Consider the following 9,881-nt stretch of genomic DNA (forward strand, 5'->3'; position numbering starts at 1 on the left):
GACTGGATTTCGTCATGTTTATGTGATAATTGGCCAGCCCAAAAATTGTTAAGCACCACATTGTTGAAATCAAGTCTTATTTTACAAAAAGTTTAAATTTTTATAATTGAAGATCGCAAAATTCAATTTTTTGCAACTTGTAACTTCATCAAATACCTAAGTTACTTTTTGACAGGAAATCAAATGATTTAGTTATATTTGCTAAGCAACGGCATTGAATTTTTTTATTGAGCAAAAGCCCTGAAGGAACGTTTTTTACCACGCAACTTTTTGCGAAAAATTAACTAGACGAATTTCAAACAATCTAGTATTAATTTTATTTGAATGCCAAAATGCAGTTTGTACCCAATAAATCAATGATAATTTTATCTGGGAATGATTGAAAATAAATAAAAAAAAATCCTCGTTTTACAACACTAGGTAAATTTACATCTTTTAATATGTTATTACATCTTACACATAAATTATGATAAAATTACATCGAAAAAGAGATAACATTTAACCATCAAAGTTTCAACCTTCCAATTTCAAACGTCAGATTAATGTTACCTTATCATGATGTAATATCACCTCATTTTAATGCTTAAAAAGAGGAAATACATCGGTATGTTTACACATTTTCAGAGGTAAAATTACACGTGTTTTATGGCATAACATATGTACACATTCCATGCGGTAATATTACCATGATTTTTTCAGTGATTTTTTTTTTGTAACTTCATGCTTATTTCATTAGAATTAAATTGAAGTTAATCCGGATATAAATTGAAAAAGTTAAAACACTTGAAACTTTTAATCACCATCGATCCTTAAATTAGTCACCACAACTAATCGGAAACCATCTGCCAAATGTTTTTTTTTTCCTTTTCTTCTCACTAGAAATTGTGGGAAGTGTGTGCAGATATTATTGCGTCACTGTGTTGTTGACACATTCGCGCCACTTGTGTCAATAAACGGAAGGTTCCAATACCTAACATGCGCGCATTTCTCTGTCCACACATGTGGCTTTGCAAAAAAAAACGATCAAAAAAAAACTGGTGAAAAACGTTGTTCCGCGCACACCCTTCAAACTGCGCGCTCTAGTCTCGGTGATGGTCTGCAAGTTTGAACGCTTGAGAAACATTTTAGAAGGGGTTGTACAAGTTTAAAACAATTGAGTTCAAACAAATTGCAGAAATACCCCTTTTTCAAACATTAGTCCCAATGCCCACTTCTGGTCCCCATTCAGTCAAACAATTGTGCAGACCTGTTGTAGAGTAGAGTATGGGCACATGTCTGGTTTTGTTTTATTTATTTTTATTTTTTTGCATATAAAGACAAAAACTGACATTGACAAGCGGGCTGGTTAGTCGGCTCGCGCAAGGCCTTCCTTTTGTTGTTTTCTTTTTACCCACATTTGTACCGTACACAAATTTTGCCGGTGGACACGGAAAAATTTGAATCTGAACTTCAAAGAAAAAAAAATCCGAATCTTTTAAATTTTATGTTGAGTTGAATAACTTTAATTTTTATTTTCCCTGTTAAAAATTCTGCATACAAAATTGTAAAATTCTGCGATTTTAAAAAACTTGCAAATCTCCAAATGTCACCGGTCAAATCGAGCCTATTTTGCATACTCGTCCCCACAACTCTATCCACATCGACGATGACTCAAATCTAACCGCGCGGGATTCAATTCCACGCACCGGCCATTCCGCCGTCATCGGCATTACTCAATGTGTCTTGAAGTTTTGATGACCGCGTCTCCAGCCTTGGAACTGACTGCTCGCGAGCATGATGTGTCCGACAGGTAAAAAAAGAGCGCGCTTCATCACAAGAACCGGGAAAGGTGTATTTACATACCGGCGATTCCGGTGTTTGTCTGTTTCTTGATGTATTGAATGTGTTTAGTTTTGATGAGTAAATGTGACAAAATGTCATCTTTAAGCTTCGTACATCATTGAAGAAGAAGTTTTGTTTGAGGAATTCGGAATTTCGAAATCATCAAAATTTCTAAAATTGAGATCCTAAGTAAGAAAAGTGAATCATTTGATAATTTTTAAAGAACAAAAATATCAAAATGATTTGAATTTCAAATTTAAAAATTGAGCTACAGCTTTGTTAAACGTCTTTTCGATCTGTTCATTTTTTTTATCAAAAAATCAGGAATCAATTATTTTTGCTGAAAACATGAATTTTAAATTTAAAATTTGTAAAAAAAAAAATCCCTAAATTTAATAAAAAACACATAAAATAGCGAAGTAGAATGTATTCCTTGAATTTTACAATAAAATTACAATACAAGTTTTTCAATTAAAATTTATGTTTTCAGCAAAAATAATTGATTCCTGATTTTTTGATAAAAAAATGAAAAAAAATTAACTTTATTCTTACCTAGCGTTATCATAACGGATAAATAACACAAAATTCTGATGAGCAATTCTCTGAGATTTCGGTCATTCGATTTTTTTGTATTTTTTAATCCGGCTGAAACTTTTTTGGTGCCTTCGGTATGCCCAAGGAAGCCATTTTGCATCATTAGTTTGTCCATATAATTTTTCATAAAAATTTGGCAGCTGTCCTTACAAAAATGTTACATGAAAATTCAAAAATCAGTATCTTTTGAAGGATTTTTTTTTACCGATTTGATGTCTTCGGCAAAGTTGTAGGTATGGATTTTCCGATCTTTTCGAAAACAATATTTTGAATTTTTTCAAAAGGGCCAAACATTGAATATTACGCCCTTTTGAAATGTTAGTCTTGATTTCAAAATTTTGAAAATATTGTTTTCGAAAAGATCGAAAATTTTACGAACGTTTCCTATTTTTACATTGAAAATCGGACCATTAATTGCTGAGATATCGACATTAGAAAATGGTGGGTTTTTGGGTGAGACTTGAAAAACATCAATTTTCCAGTTTTTAAACCTTTACATGGCAATATCTAAGCAACTAAAGGTCGTACCAACAAAGTTCAAATAAGTAAAATATAGAGAATTTTCTCAGCTTTTCAAAAACGTTTTCTTTTTTTCAAAAGTGGGCAGACATAGGCACAAATTAAAAAAAAATGAATAACTGAGACTATTTTTTTAAAAAGTTACCCGAAAATGGCTAAAACTTGAAACCGGTACACTTTATCAAAATTTCACTAAAGTACTTTTTGATTGCACATTCGATACTGCATCAGAAAATAAAGTTGAAAATATTTTGCGACCAATATTTCGATTTTTTGAAAAAAAAAAGTATTGATTCAAAAATTTATAACTCGGTCAAAGATGTATTGCCAATTCTGGAAATTTCTGAAAAGTTGGTATTTTATGTCCCCTAAAACATGTCAAAAAATGAAAAAATAGTGTTTTTTTTGCAAATCAAGTTTTAGTGTCAAAAAGTGAAATTAAAAATCACCATTTTATTATCGTGTATCATTTTTTTTTCAGTGTAGTTCTTATCCATATCTACAACTTTGCCAAAGACACCAAATCGATCAAAAAATTGCTTCAAAAGATACAAATTTTCTAATTTTCATATATCATTTTTGTATGGACAGCTGCCAAATTTGTATGGAAAATTAAATGGACAAACTAATGATGCAGAATGGCTTCGTTGGGCATACCGAAGGCACCAAAAAAGTTTCAGCCGGATTAAAAAAAAATAAAATTAATAAAAAAGACCGATTTCGTAGAGAACTGCTCTGATAAAAATTAAAGAAAAAAAAATCGTACAAATAGCAAAACAATAATATAATGGACCATCCATAAACCACGTGGACTCTTTTTTGTTGTTGTATGGATCGTGGACAACCACCGAAAAAGTTTTTTTAAGAAAAAATTGACACAAAAAAAATCCCATCATATTTTTTTTTGAAATTTATATCATTAAAAGTTTAATTCTCAAATTGCGTTTTAAAAAGGACTTGCTGGAGCTATGAATAAAAAAAATATTTTTGGAGACTACCATCATCAGGGGTGCCATAAGGTCTGGGGTGAGAGTAGGTCATACAAAAATGCTGAAATTTCTATGACACAATGTCGGTATTAAATAAATTATTAAATTGGTTTTAAATTGAAAAATCGAATGTGACTTAAAATGACTTTTCGCTCTATTCAATGCTCAGAATCCAAATTATATCGAAAAAGAGTAATATTTACAAATTAAATTTTTCAACTTTCCAAATTAGAAGTATCAAAACATCCTTCACTACCTGGATTCGAAATTTGATTTTATCCAAAAAAATATGATAACAACCGTCGTTTCGAAAAGGCGTAGCCAAAAAATGATCTTTCAATAAATTTCAACAGAAAAAAAAAACTGCTAATAAAAATGATCAAAAGTACACCCAAAATTCAGAGTCGAGAGAATCGTCCGTCAAATTTGTTGAGGTCTCAGTGCCAAAATCAAAAGAATAATTCTACCAACACACACTATCATAACAAAAAGGGGTTCATTCGCTTATTGAAACAATAAATCTCCAACAAGAGTCATGCACCGACATCTGACCCCTCTTTAGTCACCAAGCTGTGGTGGCCAAGCAATTAAGTCATTGGGTTAGTTTGCCAAAAGTTTCTGGTTTGATTCCCGTAGTTGACACTTTTGTTTGTTTGACAGATGAACTTTTTTTTGCAAATGAACCTCGAGAGAGTGATTCTTTCGTCCATCTCGAGCTGTGTTCTCTGTGAATGGTACCACTATTCTCTCGACTCGAGGCCATTGTTCTCTCGGACGAGCGCTGCCCAGTGTTGGGCGTTTCTAAATAAAATATACATTATTTTGATATTTTCTCACAATCTTGTTCAATTTCAAGTGATTAAAAGTGAAGGCTAAATAACGTTGCTAATTTTATAATTGAATCAAATCATCCAGGCAATAGTCCAGTCCCCGTGCATGCCGAACTAATTAGCAAATTGTAACAGTTTACTCGCGGTTTTAATCCGCGATAAGCTCCCTATATCCATACGGCAACAGTAGATATATCCAAGCTCTCAGAAGAATCCTCCACCCAAGGCACGATATCCACGATATCCCTCACTCTCAATTACTATCTCGCGAGGTAAACATTTGCACTGTGATTAGATACGAGCGCGGATTCGCGACGATTCGCCCACTTTTGCAACTCTTTTTCAAGCTGCTCACACGTGCTGAACCAAGAGCTAGATGTCTGAGGAGAGGGGATCACGTATCCGTAGCACATTGTCGTCGTCGAGAACTTGAGGCAACTACGCATCGCTGCAGAATCTTCACTTCAAATCCCCCCACTCTGATAACGTTACGTAAGCCAGCAGAGCATTCTGCTCTGGATTTGCGCAAAACTGGCAGAAATGCAACGCGTCAAGTTGCAAACCAAGTCACCTAAGGTAATCCGATATCCTGGGTGCTTTTTTTGTATTTTTTTGGAACTTGCGAAACAACACATGACAATCCGTATCAGTTACGGACTTCTTTATCAACCATAGCTCCCCATCGTCAGACGTAGTCTGATTGAGCCAACACTTCTTCTTCGTCTTCACCTCTTAATTATTCGCATAAATACATTTGCACATCTGATATCGAATTTCTTCACTCCGCGCACACTTCACATTACCCACCACAAACAAACTAATTATGATATTTCTTCATTTATGAGCAAAAACCCAGAGCTCGGTCGACCGATTCGTTACGGGCTCCCCCTCCGAAAAGTGGAGTGTTTTTCGATTTCCACCCGGGGTTCGGGGTTTTCCGCACGAGCGGGGGGCGCCACCACCAACGACAATATTGGCCAACCCAAAGAAAAACAAGACACTTGGAGAACCGCGACCGGACCGTTTGCAAAACAAACAGAGACTGAAGCTCTCACGAAAGCTGCGAGCTATTCGATGGCTATCGTTGAGGCGCTTTAGGCTGTTTCCGAACGTCCAGTTGAGAGGGAGAGAGATACTTTGAGAGAGAGACATTGTGGGAAACTTGAGCGAGTAGCTCAAAGCTCAAACTACTCTGAATTGTGGTGGGTTCTGAGGTTGGTTACATTAATTTAGCATTAATATGGCCTTTTATTGGTATATGGAGCAATATAGGAGCACCCAAAAACTAAATTTGTTGAACAATTTTGTCAAAAAGTTGTAGATTAATCTTTACTATATTGAATTTTGCAAGAATCATCTATTTTGCTTAAGGGGAATCGGGACATTTTGCAAAACACAAAATGTATTTTTCTCCGAAAAAAAAACTAATTGTTCTAAACTTATTTTTATGAGAAATATTGTCATAAAGTTGCAAAAATTAATGTTGATTAAATTTTTTTTTTTTAATTTTTGATTTTTGGATTGAAATGATTTTTTCAATAATTACTATTTTGCTTAAGGGGAATAGACACTTTGCAAACAAACAATTTTTTTTTTTGACAAAAAAAACCTAGTTTTTCTAAGCTTATTTTTGTGAAAAAATTGTCAAAAAATGTTGATTAGAATGAATTTTGAAGAATTATCTTTTTTGCTTAAAGGGAATCGGGACATTTTGCAAAACTCAAAATGTATTTTTCTCCGAAAAAAGCTCATTTTTTTAGCTTTCTGATTTATTAAGAAGCCGTTATGGCTTATTATGCACTTTTTGCCCTCACTACTACTCCTCGTAACATTGCTTCATACTAAAAAAACAGTTTCTTAAACGGTGTACCGCCCTAACGCAAATATATGCTTTTCTCAAGCTGAGAAATCTCCCCCCAACAAACCAACCTTTGCAATTTTTGTGGCGTGACGAGAAACAAAGCAAAAATTTGTTTTGCTTCTCAAAGAAATGTTGTTTGCAAAGTTAGTGTGGATCATTATCCATGCTTGGGAGGACGACTTGGCATGGCATGGCATCCAATATACCTACACCCAAAATTCAGAATCGGGATAATCGTTCTCTCAAAATTTATTGAGGGCTCAGTGCCAAAATCGATAGAATAATGGTACCAACTCACACCATCATAACAAATGAGTTCATTCGTTAGTTGCATCAATAAATCTCCAACAAGTGTCATACATCGACTTCTGACTTCTCCTTGGTCACCAAGCTGTGGTGGCCGAGGCAGCTAAGTCATTGGATTGGTTTGTCAAAGGTCTCTGGTTCGATTCCGTTGTCGACACTTTTGGTTTTTGTTTGACGGATGAACTTTTTTGCAAATGAACCTCGAGATAATAGTTCTATCGCCCATCTCGAGCTGTGTTCTCTGCGTCCGTGAATGGTACCACTATTCTCTCGACTCGAGACCATCATTCTCTCGGACTAGCGCTGCCAGTTTTGGGTGTACCATTTTTTTTTTGCTTAAGCATTCATCGCACATCGCTGAGCAAACTATGTGTGGCTTTTTTGGAGAGAGAAAAATGTTATTCTGAAGCCGAAGGTGAAAGAATGTTGATACCAATTTGTATGCTTAACATCACAGTCGATGCAAAGTTGGTGGATATAAATTAAGAACAAGAGAGAAGCAAATTAACAGAATCAGAATCAAAATCAGTGAAAAAAAATAAGTTTGATCGACATTGATTCTTTTTTTTTCGAATTTAAGCTCTCAGGACATTTTTGCGATTTGACCAGCGATACCTCCTGAGCAGCGAAGCTATGGAAAAAACCTAATTATTCTTAAAAAATATCAACAATGGAGCACCCGCAGTCGAGCAGTTTTTGACAGTTCGGTCCATAAGAAATACATTGTAGAAAAAAAGCAAAAACTGCTCGAATGGAAATGCTCCATTGGCAAATATCCTAAAAGTTATTTTTTTTTATTTTTCAGTTTTTTTTTGTATTTTTGTATTTTGTTATTTTTTTTTTGATTTTTTTTCGATTTTTTTTTTTGACAAACATATTTTTGAAAAATGTGTTTTTTGAGAAATATTCCAGATTCTCGGGACAGTAATTTATTAAAAATAATTTTTAAAAGCAAAATTGAATTTGCAATCGACAAATATTTACATTTTTTTAGTAAAATGTACCAAGCTATAGTTACTTTTAATCATACATTTTCGATGTTTTAGGTTTTTCGAGTTTGAAAATAATTCTTGAGAGGAAAGCATCCCCGAAAAATATTTTTGAAATGCTGGAAAAATTTCTTATAATTTTCTCAATGGAATTTTCCGGTTTTCGATGTTGAAAAATTAAAAAAAAAATTCTTATCTTTTAAATAAAAATAAATTCAATGTTTTCTCGAAAATGTTGAGAATTCTTTTCTTGACCAAATTTGAAATTCGTTGACACCATTTTTTAAATCTAAGCTCTAAAGACATTTCAGCGATTTAACGAACGATGCCACCCGAGCAGCGATGCTATGGGAAGGGCTTATTTATTCTAGAGTGAGGTTTGTTTAAATGTTCTCAAATTTCGAGGAATCGAACAGAACCACAACAAAAATCATTAAACACTAAAATAATCGCATAAGTGGCCAAAGTGCATAAAATACCTTCTGTTGAAAAAAAAATGTTTTTTACGGGTTAAATCTAAATTAAAATCAAAGCTTGCGAGAAATCTTGGAATCTACGTCATTATACAGTTTAGGTCAAAATAAAGAACGAGCACTAGGTCAATTAAAGTAATTGACATTTGGTTAAGACTTAACAACCAAGAATTGATTAAATAAAGTCTGTAACGCATATGGAATTTCTCGCAGAGAAAGTCTCCATCACTCCGTTTTTTCTTCTTCAATCGATATTCCATGGATGACAACAGCAAGTTCACTAGTACGTACTAGTTGAACCACTTTTACTTATCATCTCACCCGTCGTAACTCGCAGAAAGAACCTCGATATGGCTCTATTTTTAGATCCAACGCTGAACAAACTGGTTCGCAGGCCGATGTCAACCTACATTACGTTGACGAACGCGCGGTTATCAGCGAAGACGATTCCGGCTGCGGACCGGTTCAATATCCGCCCCTTTTCGAACAGAACCTTGAGAGGAAGTGCATCCGATTTTCTATTTGGGTGCACGGAAAGAAATTTTGAGGGGGAAACGGCGAACATGTGTTGACGATTTTTTGAATGCGTTGTCAAAATTGGAAACAGTGTTCTCGTTTTGAAAAAAAATGAAAGTACTGTTTTCACCTTTCAGAATCATAATCGTTTATTTACGATTCGCCAAGACGATTTCTTTCCGTGTACCTTAGGAACTTTTAAACTTACGACATTGTTCTCACACCTAAACGCTCCGGATGTAAGATTTGCCGATCAAACGATAGTCCCCAACCCAAACGCAATTTAATTCAAGTAAATTCTCGCGTAACAGTGCCGGCTTGTCCGACATTTATGCACGATGTGACGCGGAATGTGGGCCTTGGCATGTTTTCGCGGGCAGATAATTATCTCGGATCTCCGACAACGAGGGCTGGAGACGCGTCAATGCTCATGTACTTGGTACAAGGGGCCCGGCTTTCGCTCTCGGTTTGCTGGCGCGCGCGCGAAAATTGTGCAATTTTTCCAGAGAAACTTCGAATTCAGATCAGATGAGGTGCCCACCCTATTGTTGCTCGTTTTTGTTCGTGTCCGATTGTAGGTGGTAGGTACAAGATTTCAAATTCCCGGCCGGCAACTTTCGCCTAGTTTTTTTTCGTTGCTTTAATTGCCACACATTTTTCTCGAGAGTACTTTATCTGATTTGCGTTTCTGGTTTCACTGAAAAAAATAATCCAATGTTACATGAAAAATGATGTAACACTTTTACACGTGATTAAGAGACCACCGGAGGCGGAAAATCTGATACGGGCTTTTCTTCCACGTTTAACCCCAGAACTCAAAAATGGCTAAATGAAATGCTTTGAAAACGTCGGGTCTCCTAAATTGATCAATTTTGAACATGTAGAATGGTTACATGAAAAGATTTGAGCATTCTTTCTTATTGAAACCTGTTGTTGAAATTGGAAAAATTGAGCTATTTTTTGGTTGAAATTGGAGTAAAATG

General features: G+C 35.0%; 1 protein-coding gene across 8 annotated transcripts in view; it reads right to left on the reverse strand.

Moving 5' to 3' along the window:
- Positions 1–9,881, reverse strand: part of LOC6036978 (leucine-rich repeat flightless-interacting protein 2) — a 122,689-nt gene that overhangs the window by 34,429 nt on the left and 78,379 nt on the right. For 2 of the 8 annotated variants that reach the window (XM_038249408.1, XM_038249407.1), the window contains exon 1: positions 5,561–5,785. The exons of the other annotated variants lie outside the window; for them this stretch is intronic. The gene's annotated coding sequence lies outside the window, so the exon portion shown is untranslated. Of the gene's footprint in view, positions 1–5,560; positions 5,786–9,881 lie in introns of those variants that run through there. 8 annotated transcript variants of the gene reach the window in all.

This window comes from Culex quinquefasciatus, chromosome 1, assembly GCF_015732765.1.
Source record: "Culex quinquefasciatus strain JHB chromosome 1, VPISU_Cqui_1.0_pri_paternal, whole genome shotgun sequence".
NCBI lineage: Eukaryota > Metazoa > Arthropoda > Insecta > Diptera > Culicidae > Culex > Culex quinquefasciatus.